This window comes from Vanessa tameamea, chromosome 8 (genome assembly GCF_037043105.1).
Source record: "Vanessa tameamea isolate UH-Manoa-2023 chromosome 8, ilVanTame1 primary haplotype, whole genome shotgun sequence".
NCBI classification, from domain to species: domain Eukaryota; kingdom Metazoa; phylum Arthropoda; class Insecta; order Lepidoptera; family Nymphalidae; genus Vanessa; species Vanessa tameamea.
The window spans coordinates 7,993,130-8,010,225 of NC_087316.1; the positions used below are offsets into that span (position 1 = coordinate 7,993,130).

At 28.7% G+C, this 17,096-nt stretch overlaps 1 protein-coding gene across 1 annotated transcript in view; it reads right to left on the reverse strand.

Moving 5' to 3' along the window:
• The window catches only part of LOC113400007 (potassium voltage-gated channel subfamily H member 8), a 64,229-nt gene that overhangs the window by 32,139 nt on the left and 14,994 nt on the right, over window positions 1-17,096 (reverse strand). The gene's annotated exons all lie outside the window — the stretch shown is intronic.

Here is a 17,096-nt window from a genome sequence, read left to right on the forward strand (position 1 = left end):
AAACTTTATAAAGCTTTTTAAGTTAATTTAGTAACATAAGTATCCATAATATAAACATGCACATAAATAAAACATCACTGTCATGGATCTTCGAAAAAAAACAGATTTAAAATGGGATGTTAAATAAACCCGGATTCCTAAAATTTGCCTTTACAATAACTTCCAAGTGCTGCTTTAAAACACTACTAGATTATATAGTTAATATTGTGATTAAATATAGCTCTCGTATGATTAAAATTCACTGAGTTACAAAAACATTTGATCAGTACAGATATAGAATGGAAATATTAAAACAACGATATGACAATAATCAAAGTATAAGATGTAATGAAATTCTAGTAATTTTTAACAAAATAATATGTTGTCGAACATCTTAAAATCTTCCGAATGAAATTTCCATTAAATTCTCTGCTTGAGTATTTTGATTAAATTCTTTCTATGCATGTTAAACTACGGTTTTATGGAATTTATTTCATTAAAGTCAGCACCAGCGTGTAATACAAACGATTTAAACTTAGATTCAGACGTTTTGACTGACATCGTCAGTTTTTGAGCTCAAATATTTAATTCGAGATTCATCAGACATATTTTAATTACTTCGCCAATAGTTTTGCAAGTTTATCTCGGCACATACGTGACTTATTTAATAAAATCTGATCTAGAAAATATCTGTAGTAACAGACCAAAATTTTAATTATAAACACAAAACAAGCACGTGAAAGGCCAGTGATATTTGTTCGGAATTGAACAAATATCACTGGTACGTAATTTTCATTAGGATTTACGCATTCAAAGGGCCATATCGGCTCAAGTTTAATGCATATTTGTTTTAAATACAAGTATTTTTAATGAAAAAATCATAGTACTTATTAATGTACAAAGTCTCCTAGTCATGTTATTTAAAAGAGATTTTCTGCTTCTTTGGTATACTTACAAAGTCCTGGATACAAAAGGTATAGTAACAATTATTTTATGAAGCAAACAAAGTAGGAATTCATGTAGCTGTTTGTGGAGTGTGGTAGCAACGTATTATACTTATCGTAATGTTTGGACAACATTTACAACTTAAACGTAAGTAAATAGTACATATTATATTATTCCAAAGCATTTTACAAGGAGAACATTGACTATTTTTGAATGAAGTAAGCGTGTATATGAAGTGCTTTAATAGTGGTATTTCATGTTACACCGGATATTTTGTAATAAAACTCAAGTGTACGACTCGGATCGCTACATTTTCGCTTTCCTCTGTTGAACACTGAAAGCTTTTACGCGACAGATTCGCTTTGCTCAAATGATTTTGGGATTCATTTTAGCCGGTAAAGCTTAGAATCTCAATGACAAAAACTCTGAAACAATGTAAAATGGTTTCTTTTTTGAAAATTAATTCCGTATCTTGTCGTGACGGTAAAAAAGTTATTAAGATTTTTGTTGGACCTTCTTGGTAGAATCTACATTTTGACAGTGGTTTCATTCTATTGAATCCTGACTATTACAAAAATAAACCTAGAAAAAAATATTAAGTTCGGAATAATTTTATTTTAAAAGTGTGGTAATAATTTTTCATAGCGGATTTATAATTAATACTGGGCATTCATGCTAGAAACCTCTATTATTTTGTTTTTTGTGAACAAATTCTCGTATCGTGTTCAAATTATATTTATTAATTAAAATGGTAGAAGTTTATTTAAAAGGCCAGTTAAAACATTTATAAAAATAAAATTCGTATATTTTTGTTACTAATATATTACGCTGCCAATCTAAACATTTTGTCTGCAAGCCATTTTGTATATTTTGAAAGCTGAGCTTTCCGAAGTTTTTAAATCATTTATTTTGCAATAAATCATTTGCATTTTAAGCACTTTGTTATTCTCGTAAACTTATACAAAACATTTTAAATCTAAATACTATTATGTCCGATAAAATAGTTTTGCCATTTAGGGTCTAGTGCCAGCTAGCTTCCCGTTTGTATTTCGCAAGGGTAAAAAGGGTAAGAGGGTATCTTGCGTCATATAACACGCCCATCATATTTTTTCAGCGTGTATTTAAATATCTCGTCATAATTCCTAAAGCTACTGTTTCAAATTGTATTGTGTAAAAATAAATATTTATTTGCATTAAAATTGAAAAATATAATATTGTCTTTGTAAGTAGAATTAATAGTTTGTAAATATTAAATTCAACTTATACATAATTATTACTATCAGTTTAAATGGTATGGTATGGTATTTAAATGATATGGTATGGTATTAACATACTTTAATGGTAACATTTTGAGGGATTAAAAATAAAGTTTTTTTATATATTATAGTTCAGTAGCGTTTGCTTCAAAATATTAAAGTTCGAAGTAGCCTACTTCTGACCTAAAACTATAAATTAATATAAAATTAAAGATACATATCAATGGTATTAGAAGTTTTTGCGTTAAACGGGGAAGTCAAACAAACAAAATTTACCTCTTTATAATATTAGTTCGATAACAGAACTTGCATAATAACTTTATCATGACTTTCTATGTTATTTAGATGTAGAATGCAGTAGTTTTAATACTCCTATTCAAAGCATTTTCTCGTTGAATGAAAAATCTTGGAAATTGTTTAAAAACTATAGAAAAAGTAAAGGAAGTTTCTTTTTTGTTTGAAACAAAATGTTTTATAATCAAATGTATGTAAACGCATTATGTAAAATTTTATATAGTTATTTACAGATAGAAAACAAAAATATAATTAAATCACAGTGATCAGATACGTAATAAAATTATATTGAATAAGACGATAAAATGATTATCCTAAATTATAAAATGATATTAGAGTACTTCCAGCAAACTCAAGAAAGATTTTTTTGTTTTGACATTAAAGTAATATGTCGATGCGTACAATCATACGAAAGCATATTTAAAATCTTAGGCAAAAAAATATGTTATATTCTTTACTGTATGGTATAGATATTAACCATAAATATATCATCATATTTGCCGGCCCAGCGTATTGTAAAAGTGACTGAATAAAGAGTACACCTGTGTTTGTGCACACATTTGTGCACTATAATATGTCCTGCGCAGTTGGTTGGTCTCCCAGGAGACCGTCGCCGCCGCCGTCGTGACCGAAATCAGTCGGACGACATCATCATATATATTAAATAAAGTAAAACAGAATAAGTTATTATAGGAGGAATAACTGTTTTACCAAGGAATGTCGTTTTAAAATCGTCTTAAATAAATAAATAGTAAGATTTATCTCTGCCGAGTCTGTTAAATGTATTAGTACCACGATTTTTTCATGTCAGTACAGGAAGTAATAAAAACAATTAAAAAAATCGCACTTAAGTTAAACATTTATATGCCAGAAATAATCATTTAATCTTTCCTATCGTCTATTATATTATACCGCGCCGGCGAATCACAACGAACTTCACGTTAAATTTTAGGTAAGATGTTTTGACAGCCATACACAATATTATTTTAAAGCGCGGAATTTGACAAAAATCACGATTGTCCAAGGCTCAGCGCTGTCCATGCTTTTTGTTTTATATATTAACAGTTTGTCCAAATAACCGACACAATAGTTAAATAATAAGTATGAATCAGGGAAAGGATTCATCTAGATTTAGATAAACACGAAAAGTCATAATATCATGCCTTTAGAATATATACATATGTTCCATTTCAAGTACCCATATATAGTTTAAAAAAACGTCTGGTGATAGAAATGTTCATACATGTTCATCCTATGTATATTGTGTAAATTGTAGCTTGTCACGGACTGTCGCTATGCGTATATAACTTAAGGATAAAACTTATTCCACAAAGTAGTTTATTATTAATAACCTCCACTAAGGATAAGCTGCCGCTACCTTATGATGTAGATATAAAGGCACAAGATATAAAACTTAATATTATATTTAGTAGTAAACAAGCTAGAAATTCTGAGATAGGAATTTATCATAAGAAAATTTATAATAATTATGATTCTATTTTATCAGCAGACTAAGATAAATTTTACATTTGTAGTTACCAGAAAGTCAACAGTGTAATAATATAAGTAAATTATTGGCCCGTACATATGTCGAAATTCGTTAGGTATATTCAATTTCCCAGTATGCTCAAGAATTTACAGAAATGTTCCGTAGTTGTATAATAAAATTATCATTTGCAATATTGCTGCACCCACTCAAATTATCTTTGTTGTTACTCAAGTGTAAATTTTATTTAAAATACAAAATGATCTATAAAAACCTTTGACATTTGAAAGGATAATACAACAAAAGTGATTACAAAGAAAACTTGTTTTTTTTTTTTCATAAATATGCAATGGGTTTGATCACAGATTAAAAATAAAAAGTTTTGAAAATTACGTTACGAGTAATATATGTACATTGCAAGACGTTTTCAACTTTACATCAGCAGTCGTCAGAAGTCATGTCTTTACTAAATTCTGATAAAACACGTAAGCATTACCTACACAATGAAAAAGTTCAAGAAAAACCTTTTGGTCTAGTGAATAATGTATCAGTTTCCTGGGAAATTGGTTACAGAACACTGAGTTATTCTGTGTAAGGTATTTTATTCAAATACTTTGCATTTTGTTAAATTAGTATCTTTAACAACAGTCATAAAAGTAGTGCGTTGTGTAGTGTTATAGGCATCAAATCATCGCTTTAAGAAGATAACAATGTGACGTCTTCTATTTAAATAAAATAACAATTTTAGCATTGAAAAATGTCAGACTACACAATAAAGTCTTACTTGCCTATTTTTTTAATTTATATCAATTTATTCAATGTAGAAACACGATACTTGCTTATTGATAATTAAATAAAAATTCCCAACTACTAACTCTATATTCTAATCTGTTGTTTACATTTAATAATATTTTCAAATTTGTCAGACTTTCAATAACATGACATTTACACGTTAATATAATAATAAATCACGTACAGTTTAATTTAATAAGATCTGCATACAAATCACTCTTAAGGTACAGCGACTCGCGGTACGGCTATGAAGACTTTTAACGTAATGATGATGTTAAAATTGAGCAATATATACGTATTATGTTCAGTCATAATATCATTTAAATGAAATTTCTTTGATAGTTAATTTTAGTAACAATTTAAATGTCATTTTTTAAATTGATATTTGAAAAGTGATAATATTGGTCATTTTGTTTTTAACTGTATTAGTTTTCACTTTGGCAATCAATAAGTATAATCTTTGTTCAATATTAGAATTTTTCTTTAGAATTCTTCAATATTAGAATATTTTGAGATTAGTTTATTAATAGTGTGCGCTAAGACGAGCGCATATTAATCGAAATAAAATGTATATTAAATAATATATCGTATAATATATTAAATAATATATAACAAAATATATATTTGAAGTGTATTGTAGTAGTTAACATTAGTATGTTTTTAATAAATATGAGACAATTTTTGAAACCATATATGCTAGTATATCAGTAATGTAGATCAGCTTAAATTTTTAAGTGTCACAGACGCGATCTCTACGTAATATAAATACTAAAAACTGAAAGTCTATTAAGTAACAAAATTATTTACATTAAATTTTAAATTAAAATTGTATGCCTTAGTTGGTAATTCCATGATTACGCTCGGATCAACAACTAAATTTCACTATTTTCGTACTTTATGGCTAGCGGTAAGTGAAAAATTACGCTATTACGCCACAAAGTATTATGAAATAAATTAAAAATATTTCCTTCTACTCATAAATATGTTAAATTCATTATTATGACGTAGTCGTAAAGTGTCCGGTGGTGGCAATAGACGGATATATTCCGGAAAATTTTAGATTTAGATTTAGATCACCCAATTTTTGAAATACAATTACTATTGAATATTTCAGGAACACATGGATGAATTTTCAGTTTTAGATTTTTTACTCTTATTTTTGATTCTTTTATTGAAAAAATCTTGAATAGCTATAATTAGAAAGGAAAGAAAATCAGTATACAAAGGAGAAAAAGGTTTGAATTGTGTTTCATCTTAATATTAGAACAACTACAAAATGGAACCACCAAAAACATTTATGAATCGAAAATTTATAACTTATTTAACATATTTTATAACTCATTAAAAATAAATCGAAACTATCAAACAGTAATCGCCTAGAAGTTTTTAAATTACGAACCTTCATGTGTCGTGTCATCAAGTAGAGTGCCGTTAGAGTGCAATTGTAAAAACCTAGAAACAAAAGTTATAAATATGCTACTTTCTACACATTCGGTGAGAAAAAAACATGTAAAGTTATAGCTCGTAAAAATGTCACTGCTAGGCACCATTAGCATATAATTCTCTTAAGGAGAAGGATTGGACATTATTCTAATGCTTGTACGGGTGCGAACTGGCTATCTTTGATTACGATTCATGTGTTTGATTGCCTTATTTCAAGTTTTAGATATAGTTACATCATCTTATGGAATCATATTGATTTCCCTGAATAATTTCAAAAAGATAAATATTTGTTTGTTGCTAGCTACTGGTTAGGACTATGAATGGTACAGTTTGATGAAGAATAAACTATTTACTCAACTTCAACTAGTACGGCACGAGGTACGGTGATGATCCATATTGGAATAGTTTTGTGTGTATCTCTTTATCGCATACTTGCCTTGTGTTTTTAATATAAAGTTTTTTAGATTTTAAGAAGTAAATAAATTATTAATAAAATGTTATGTAAAGCATGTATTATTAAATATAATACATACTATTATAGAACTAAGCGTCTTTGCCGAATATCGTAAATTCACTTTCAACTATTCAATTGTCTACAAAAACAATCTAATATAAAATGTTAATGCATACAACTTAACTTTTAGCCTTGTGAAGTAAGTCCCCTGATACCACTTTATGCTTAAGAGGAAACGATCCGGCAAGCGCTATTTGTTCAGTCAGTTAAGATTAAGAATATTTAAAGCAAATACTACTTTTTTATTCGTTTTATAAACGAAAAGACGGGTAGTGGAGATGTGGTTTTAAGTTAAATATACATTCGTACTTTTAATAAAACATCATTAAATAATATAATATAAGAGTAAATTTTATACTATTGAATATTTTTTAATTAGCCTTTTAATGAATTTTAAAAATACATTGGTAAGTTAAGCTTATACATAGAGTGTAATAAATATGATGAAGAACGTGGAAACATGTATGAGTTTCATTGCATTTTCTTGCAGCGTAATAATTTAAATTGATTTAATAAAACTATCTATGTAAATTAATCAGTGGAAAAAACTTGGAAGTCTTTGTGTATTTCTATCAGTAGGATCTACATTCCGAGCTGTTTTGTAATCTTAGATTCTTTTAAGTCTTCTCTAAATGAGTTTATTATATATTAACTCGCAGTCTCTTTTAATAAAGAATTTTTGTTTTGTTTTTGTTTGTTTCTACGGAGAACAGTCGGCAAGAATTTCCGAAGTAGCTTACGCTAAATGAAATGTTAATCAATATAAATATATATTGAGGCGATGAGAAGCGTTCGTAGAGCGTGTATTTATGCTATCTCTTACCGACATTTACTTAGAGAACGACTCGTCTAGGTGCGATTAAGGATTACGTTTAGTCTAGACTGGTCACAGATGTTATATTTAAACAATTCGTTTTATCGATGACGAGTTTTATTACTCTGTTGTTTTACATGAAACTATACGCGAGCAACGTGATGATGGAATATAATATGTTGCAAAGTGCTTCTAAAAATACGTATTACAATTATTTATAAGCCACTTAAAATCTATCCGACTAAGATATCTGTATCTTTTCATTACTTATTAAAATATAAAATCAACTCCTATGAAATTGTATATACCTACTTAATTATACATTTAAGCTTTGACATTAAAAAGCAGCTTCGAAAATCATTATTTACATTCATAAAAAACAATAATGTTGCTATTTTGTCAACACGCCAGTTCTCGAAACATTTTGCATAAACTGATCTCGTGGAAGAGTAAGAGAAATGTTATTTAGACTTAAAGAATTATAGTAAATGTTCTTTAATTAATGAAAAGCAGATTAGTAAAACTAAAAGTTTATTCCGTTTAAAGTAAATACTTTCGCTATTTAAAAAAAACATAAAGAAACACTATTATAAATTACCTTATAAATGCCTTTACCAAACTACTAATCAACTCGTATCCGTGAACACAAGCACGATATTAATTCAATCGGTATCACTTTGATTATCATTCGCGGTTATCATTTTACCCTTTGAATATGGTAAAGGTAAATTAATAATATCTCTATCAAACCACAGATCTACCAACAGGTACCTTCATTAGATTACGATCTAAAACTTTATCAATGCGATATTGTCATCCTGACTAAAACTGTAAATGTGAAAGTGTGGTTGTTTGACTGTTACATTTTCACATTTAAACTACTTAACCGATTATAGCGTAATTTTGCTATCACGTTATCAGGGGCTTAGAAAGGACAAAAGGTACTAACAACTGAACTCCCTACCTGCACACACGCGACGAATCTGCGGGCGGCAACCGGCTAAAGTAAACTATAATTTAAGTGTCTCGCTTATTTCTTCCAAACATAACCTTTGAGTTAAGTTGACTTCGACTGGAATTTCAGACGAGCGTCCACCACTTAGTAACTACAATAAACTCGTCAAACAACAAAATCTCGTTAAAATCCGAGATTAGAAGTAAGAATTTCCAAAAGAAAAGTTACCCTTCTAACTGTTTTCTTCTTTATTCCGGATAATGTACTAAATGTAAAACATATAAATATTTACAAAATATCACGACGCTTCAAATTTGCACAAAGTTTTTGGCCCATAAGAAACCATTATCACTTTAGTAATATTTAAATCATATATACACTCAATTTATTGAAAAAAAAACCATAAAAAAAGATATATCGATAAGTTTTATCTGCACATACACATATATTTTCTTTCTTTGTACACTTGCCAATCTATTTTCCCGATTATTGCAATACAACCTTGAAATTGACTGAAATAGCAATCTGAATAAACAGTACAGTTCTAAATGTCCACATTTATGCAAACCACACAACTATATGTATGAGGAATTCGGACTGTGTGCTAAAGCCACGAACAGTCTATGAACAGTGTACAAGTGCATGTGTTGGTATCGTTTTACGCAACATATTTATCAACAACGTGATGTACGTTGATTGCGAATAGATGTACCAAAAATTGAATTACATTATAATTTTCATTCGTATTATAGAGATATTGTAAAAGTTCATACTTTTGAATACTTTTGAAACGATTAAATGGGTAGACATTTGTGACACCCGATTTGTGTTATTATTTAGTTGTCAATATTTAAACCGGTTTTAACTATTTATTCAATTCATTCTCAAACTTAAAAAATACATTTAGAAAAAAAAAATCTTATTATACAATCGAACGATATATCTAAGAGCGAAGACACATTAACTATGATGCCTGTTTTAACTGATATTACTTAGTAGCAATAGTTTTACAATAGGAATACCTACCTACGATATTTTTAAAGGAATAAATAAATTAATCTGTTCAAGTTTGCCTCGAGGCTGATGTTTCATATACGTAAAAGGAGAAAATCGAAAACATTAGTTTCTCGACTAACTTTGTTGTAAAATTATGTGTTCATTCTAGATTTCTTTTCTGGATTGTTCATTGAAAGATGACTTCGAAAACCACAGAAAAGTTTCAAGTTTCGCTCCTCGAATTTGAAAAATTATAAAAATTGGGCGCTACATTATGATCTCATAGCTACATTATCATCTTGTAACCATATTTAGATTTAGCAAATGACTTTGTACTCGTGATACAATATTCATAAACATTATATTTATACCCCTAAACCCTATGATTGATGAACAAGAGCAACTACGAGTGTCTCGCCGTTCTATTCAGAAAAATCTGCATTCCGGAACATAAATTTATTTTTATCTTCTAAAATTACGATTCAAAAGTACTTGCAAAGAGCATACTTGAATAAAGTATATTTTTGATTTTAATGAGCAGAACGACCTAACCAGCTATTTTACGAAAATCCGCTTACGGAGCTTATTATAAATTATTTATTATTTTAAAATGAATATTATTATTTAGTCAAATTTAATTTAAATTTTAATTAAATTTGACAAAATTTTAATTAATTTAACAAACGTTTATAAACATCCAGATACTCTTAAGACGGTTACTGTTAAGGTTTGAACATACATCCTCAATTCTAATTCATTCTGACGTTGATGCACGATACGACGATCTGTTACTATTTACATCGATGTTCAAGTAAATTTGCCTAGACGGAATAAAATCCGAATTCCGGTCAAGTGCTTCCCGACGGTACCGAGGGTTCGTCCATTATTTGTTGTTACGTCTATACAGAAAATATATTACAAAATATATTATTGTAGAAGTATTTGTATAGACACAATTTGCTTTTAAAATACCAAAACCAAACGTATTTTATAAAACTGTAATTATATCTTCACAAGTTTACAGATGAAAGTCTCCAAAACAATGACATATTTAATTATTAATTATATAATAACGAATCTAATGTAAATACTGTAGTAAATATCTGAAACGTATAAATTCGTACCAGAGATGTCTAAGAAATAATACTATTAATAAGAAATAACATAAATAACAGTATGACTGTCCAATTAAATGTTTTGAAAATATTCAAATTAGCTATTGTATAAAGATGATAGCGACAAATTTATAATAAGCTCAGTAAATTGTAAATTTAAAACTGATTATTGTAAATTTAAAAACATAATATGGGTTCTATAAGTAGTGTTCTTAAAAGATGCAATTTAATTAAATACGACACGAAAAGTGTAAAATAATTTAGTACACAAAGTTTCAAAATATTTATCATTAGAACAATTACCATAAACCATTAACGCATAATACACAAATAGCCAATGAATTTCAAAGGGAAACGAAGTTGGTGTTGAATACAAAAATGTAGTAAGTAGCAGTTTTTCTACGACGTTTACTTTCAAAGGCGAATATGAGATAAATTAAAAGAACGTAGTAAGTAAATACATGTAAACTGGACGCTTGCTCGGACTTAAATTCAAAATTTCATCATGATATCGGATCATAGGATCCGCGTTACTATGATAATATGATCCGCGTGTTCTATTGACTATGGCTAAGCAATTTTGGCTCCCATGTATACAAACAAGGAATCCGTTTTTGCCATTAACAAGGTATTCATTTGTTTTAAAAAATTGCATTACTGTTAGTCAGTTAGTATTAGTAGATGACGTAGTGGTAACACGTTAATCTTAACCGAAGGTTGCGAATTCAAACCCATGCAAGCACAACTGAATTTTCACGTACCTGACGGTGTAGGTAAAGATCGTGAGGAAACCTACATATGTCTAATTTCAATGAATTTCTACCCCATGCGTATCCGCAAATCCGCTTTGGAGCAGTGAAATGGAATGAGCTTCAAATTTACTTCTCAAAAGGAGAGAAGGTCTTAGACAAGCAGTGGGATATTATTACAGGCTATTAAAACATGTGTATATGATAATTTCACATGTTTTTAAGCAGCTTAAGAAACAATCGTTTTAAATAATCTCCAACTTAAACTGATTGTAATTCAACGTTCAATATTGAATTCGAACTCGTTTTACATATTTAACCAACTTTACAATCACAAGAAATTGTTTAAAGTTTAAAGCTGTTTGCCTAAATTAAAATTTTATGTAAATCTTCAAAGAAATGCATACAAAAATGCTGCAGTTTTTTAAAGAAAACAGATGCTCGGATGTACTAACATGTTTTCCTTCACTAATTTAAGATAACTTACTTTATTAAACATATGTTATACTTATGAATTTGATTTAAAAGTAAAATTAGTTAAATCTAAGATTTTGTTGACTTTACCACGATTTGCGTTTTATGATTGTAATTTTAATGCTATACTATATTTAAAGTTCCTATTTTTTATATTTTCGAAAGTAATGTCTGTATGTTTGTTTGTTCTTTATGCGTTCGTAAAATATTGATGACAGAGTGACAAAACAGGTTATATATATGACCGAGAGTTTTGACTCATAAAAACAATATTTTTTTATTTGTATTTACAATATTTTCGTTCTTAGATAAAACTTTTGATTAATTATTGTCCACGAGCGAAGACGAGACTTGGTGCTTGGTGCTTGCAAGGACTACTTGGAGGGTACAAACTTATTACTAATAAGTCGTTAATCAACTAGCTAATTTATTAATACGCTCCCCAAGCCATTATTATATTTGGCGTTCTGTAAAGTTACTATACCTTAGTTTAGCAGGGTATTTGAAAATCCAATCTTCACGATTGTTAAGGTAAAGGGGCGTATATGAGACACGTTTTTGCGCATTACCAATAATCCTCACCCATCGAGTGTTGCAAAGAGATAAAAACTTTACTAACGGTAAAAATATATTACGCTTTAACTTTTAAAACTTAACATAAGCAGACACATTTATAAAACCAATAATTAATGTTATTAAATATGAATCCCCAAGATAATGTTAGCAGATGACAGGATTTATGATATGATATAATGTAATTCAGCAAAATAAATGGAAAACTTTTTTTTAAATAAACTTTATTTTCATTTAATTTGAGTCTAGAACAAATACTCTAATGCTCAATGTTTTTTAACACATCGTTAAAAAACATTGAGCCTTGACTTATCGATACAAATAATATCTATATACATAATTAATGACTCCTAAAAAAGAATTAGATGCTCTTTAAAACACAAACAATAATGCATATTATTGCAAAATAATACAATTTTAAATTAAAGAATTATATTTAAAAAAAAAAATGAATGATAATGAATGAATGTACTGTTAATTAAATATCATTATAATATAATACGATCATTATTAATATGAGTTCTAGTAAATAATATCTGGTCTATCTATATAGTATCCACGGCTTATAGATTAAAATTTGGATAAGTTTTGCCGTGAGGAAAGTTTTTTCGTGGTACATAATTTGGAAACGATGATATCTTTCAAAGTATTCATTCGAATTTAGTAAAACGATAATTTGTAATCTATATTAATTTTCAAGGTAACAACACATATTTAGATAACAATTAATAATTAATTAGAGAAAATTGCTTCAAAAATAACCTATAGTTTTTTAATAATCATTTTGAGTTTTTGAAGTAATTGTACGTTTACACACTTGTGTGTATGCATGTGTATTAAATTATGAAATTACGTAGATTCGTAGGTGTTTCTTTTTCATCTCATATTTTGAGAATTCAATAGGATATAGGCTCCAAACTAATTCCATCCTACACGCAATAGCATAATTGCTATATGATTGTTTTTTAATTAGTGCGTTACAATTCCATTCAATTCTTCTTTCTTTCTTCCTTTTATACTATATTATACAAACCGCGTTGAAATTTGAAACGCGTTAAACATTTAAAAACATTTTTTGTATATTTTATGAAATTATCGTATAACAAAAAATATTTAATTATATATATATATATTTTTTTTTTATTTTATAAAGGAAGTTGCCCTTTGGAGGAAGGAACGGAAATATTATTCGCCCCAGAAACAATCTTATCATAGCTATCTATGAAGAGTCTTTAAGAATAGAATAATTAATTATATGTTAAATATTAATTATTGATTTTCATGACCAAACAAACCTTTTACTTGGGTGCTTTTTTTATATCAGCCATATTTTTGAACACCAGAGTGTTTAAGGGATTCAACGATCTCTTTAACATTTGTCTTATATACCTTGGCGAGCTGGACAACAAACACATTAAACCGTTTGATCGGAATAGTTGTTGATTGACATTGGCTAATACACACAGCTCTATTAAAATTAGCAATGTGTGACGGTTTGGAAAATTGAGAAAATTAGTTACTTAATTTTCCGTTCGGTTGCAGGCCGAAATCCTTTAAATTTATTGATTTTCAATTTTTAAGCTGGCATGGGTGCCTGATGTTCCCGTTGCTACAGCCTTACGGTGCGGATTATCTATATAAATGTTGCTTAACGCGTTTAGTGTCTAATCCTCAGCACATGTAACTATCTATGGGTATCTATATCTATATCGACCTGATCGGATAATGTTCAAGATTTACAGGTGCACGTTTTAAATCTTCACATGATCTTTTTTTGAAAACATTATAAACAAAAATAAACTTGCGCCTGGATATTTATATTTTCTCGGTTCCTTTCTAAATCTACCAACATATTAATATAAGCAGGAGTTCAAATATCTTATAAAACAAATTATATGGAGTAACTTGATCTCGTAATGATTCTCATTACAAATAAAAATCGTACCGTAATATTTCTTCCTTAAATATGTCATTAAGATAAATGATTTATATTTTACCCCAGAAAATATTTTACGAGAACGTTTTTAAATCAAAATTGGTTGTTAATGTTTAATAACCTCAAATAAACGTGACACCGTTTCGATTTTCTTTAAGTGCTTGTATACATAGATATTTGAGAAGAAACTTGTGGCATGGGTCGTAGCTATTTAATTTTTATACTTTGAACAAGACAATGTTATGTAAAATTTATAATAATTAAAGTTTCATTTATGTTCAAAATGATTTGACAAATTATACATGATTAGAAACTTATGGATGATACTACAAGATTAGTACAAAATTACCTTCGGGCTATTTCTTACTGAAAGTACAACTTTGAAAGATAAAAAAACTGAGTTTCTTTCGCTGATCCGTCTCAGGTCTGGGTGTACTCTTTTTCGAACCGGTGATTATTTTTATTTGAACTATTAATAAATAAGTTTATTACTTAACTATATATTTAATAACAAAATAAAAATAGCGATACTTTATAATTTAAAATTAATAAAATAGAATATGTTATATACAATTTTAATAAGTTAGAGTAACAATTTTTGTAAGGACGTCTCAAATATAGTTACTCAAAATTGAATAGGACACCAAGCGAAGCGAAAGTGATTGATCAGACGTAATATGTCAAGCTTAAAACCCCACGACGAATAATCTTTTTGTGTAAAATGTCTCAAAATAATTTGATTGTGTTTCAAAGAAAAATGAGTAGATATTAAAAAAATCCTAATATCAAATAAGAACGTAATATTAAATGCATAAATTATGAACACAATCAAGACGGAATAGTCCAGTACTTAAATCGTAAAAATTAACGGCTTGGATTCAAACCCAAGCGACAACCGAGGCAAATACCACTGAGTTTTCATGTGCTAAGTTTGTGTTTACAATTATGTATTCGGTTTCCCTCAGGAAAATCTGTAATATGATTATAACCAACAAAACCGCATTGAAGCAACGTTTTGGAATAAGATCCAAGCTTTCCCCTCTAAAGGAAAGAAGGCCTTAGCCCAGCAGTGGGTCATTTACTCGCTATTACTTTGCTTACATATAATAAAATATTCAAAGCACTAATTTAACAAAATATAATGAGACGAAGATATTGTCATTCATTACTTGTGTTTCGTAGACATTACTTTTCACTTTTACTTTGACTTGACAAGTTCTCTCAAGAAAACAGGTCAAACAAAAATCTTACAGTTAACGAAGTTCGTTATCAAAAAAGTTTCTTGTGATCCTACTTTCGGGTGCGTTACGATGATGTGACACACGTATATGTCGTATAAAACTCGTTTTAATTTATGAAATGACTTTATTTTTATATTATTTGATAGCATAGCTAGGTAAGCAGAGCTCTGCTAGGCTTTGGGAGGTAACATACTTATCACATATTCTACCGTCATATTATTTAAATACTTATGAGTTCTTTTTGAACTGCAACAATATTCATACGAGTATTTTATGTATAACAGATCGTTGGTTAAAAGTAATCAGTTCGTGTTTACCTTTAAAAGTCACAAGGTGGCTAGAATGTCCAGCAGAGAAAAAGCGTTACGCTTGAGCTCGTTGATATTAACTAGTAAACTTTATAAAAGTAAAGACCAAAGGGGTAGAACCTCTGTTTTAAAAAAAACCTATTTAAATCACGAAACGAACGCTTTAGCGTTTTATTTTTACTTGAGCATACAGACCTCCTAATGAATATATGAAAATATATTCAAAGATATATTATTAAAATTAATCGGTTCTAACAAATTTAGAATTAATATTATGGAAAAGCCTGTCATGCATCAAATACAAACCTCAATACAAATATATATATTACAAATTAATATGGCGGATAGATTAAAATAAGTGAGATTTTTTATATGTATAAAAAAACGATTTTATGTTCGTCAATATATCAATAATTATTTTATAATAATATTCCTTAACTGTATAAAAATATTCTTGTATTCAATTAAGTACGAGCATTATTGATTGATTGACATATCAAGGCAAAGCTCAAAGAAATCCCATGGCAAAATATAAATGTTTTCATTGCAATGCAATTATATAAGGCGGTATATAGCATGTGCATAGTGGTATAAGATTACTAAAAAAAAGGCGTTCCCAGATTGATACAAAATGAAGAATACAAGAGAGAGACAGAGATACACAAAATCTTTGCTGGTGAAGATTTAGGCGTAAGCTACTTCAACATTTTCTCGGGACGGATTTTACAGAAATCAATTCCCAAAGGAGTGAAAAGGAGCGGATTAGGGTGTTGAGTAAGTGCCATTTGACTGTGGGACAAACGAACTTGAAATTTAGCGGTTTCAGTTTCTTCTGCTACATAAATATTCACTACGAACCAACGCGGAAATCTCTTCCCAAAGGGCGAATTGTAAGTTTCCTAGGAAAATGTGAGATTAATTGTAGAATTGTAAATAAATATAAGTAAATATATGGATGATTACATACCGAAAATAGCGCTGAGCTGGCATTGACAAGGTTTTGGACAATTTCACTAAATGAGTAGTAAAATAAAAAAAAATAATGTTGAAAAATTTCATATTAAATTCATCCTATTGTTTTTGCAATCAAGAGAGGACTTATAACACTTAGAAATGCAATTAAAATGAGCGAGGCATGTTAATGTTGCTAGTAGCTAATGTAACTCGCATTCTAGTGTTTCTTCTATTAATAATAATTTAACTATGATACTTATAATATAATTGAA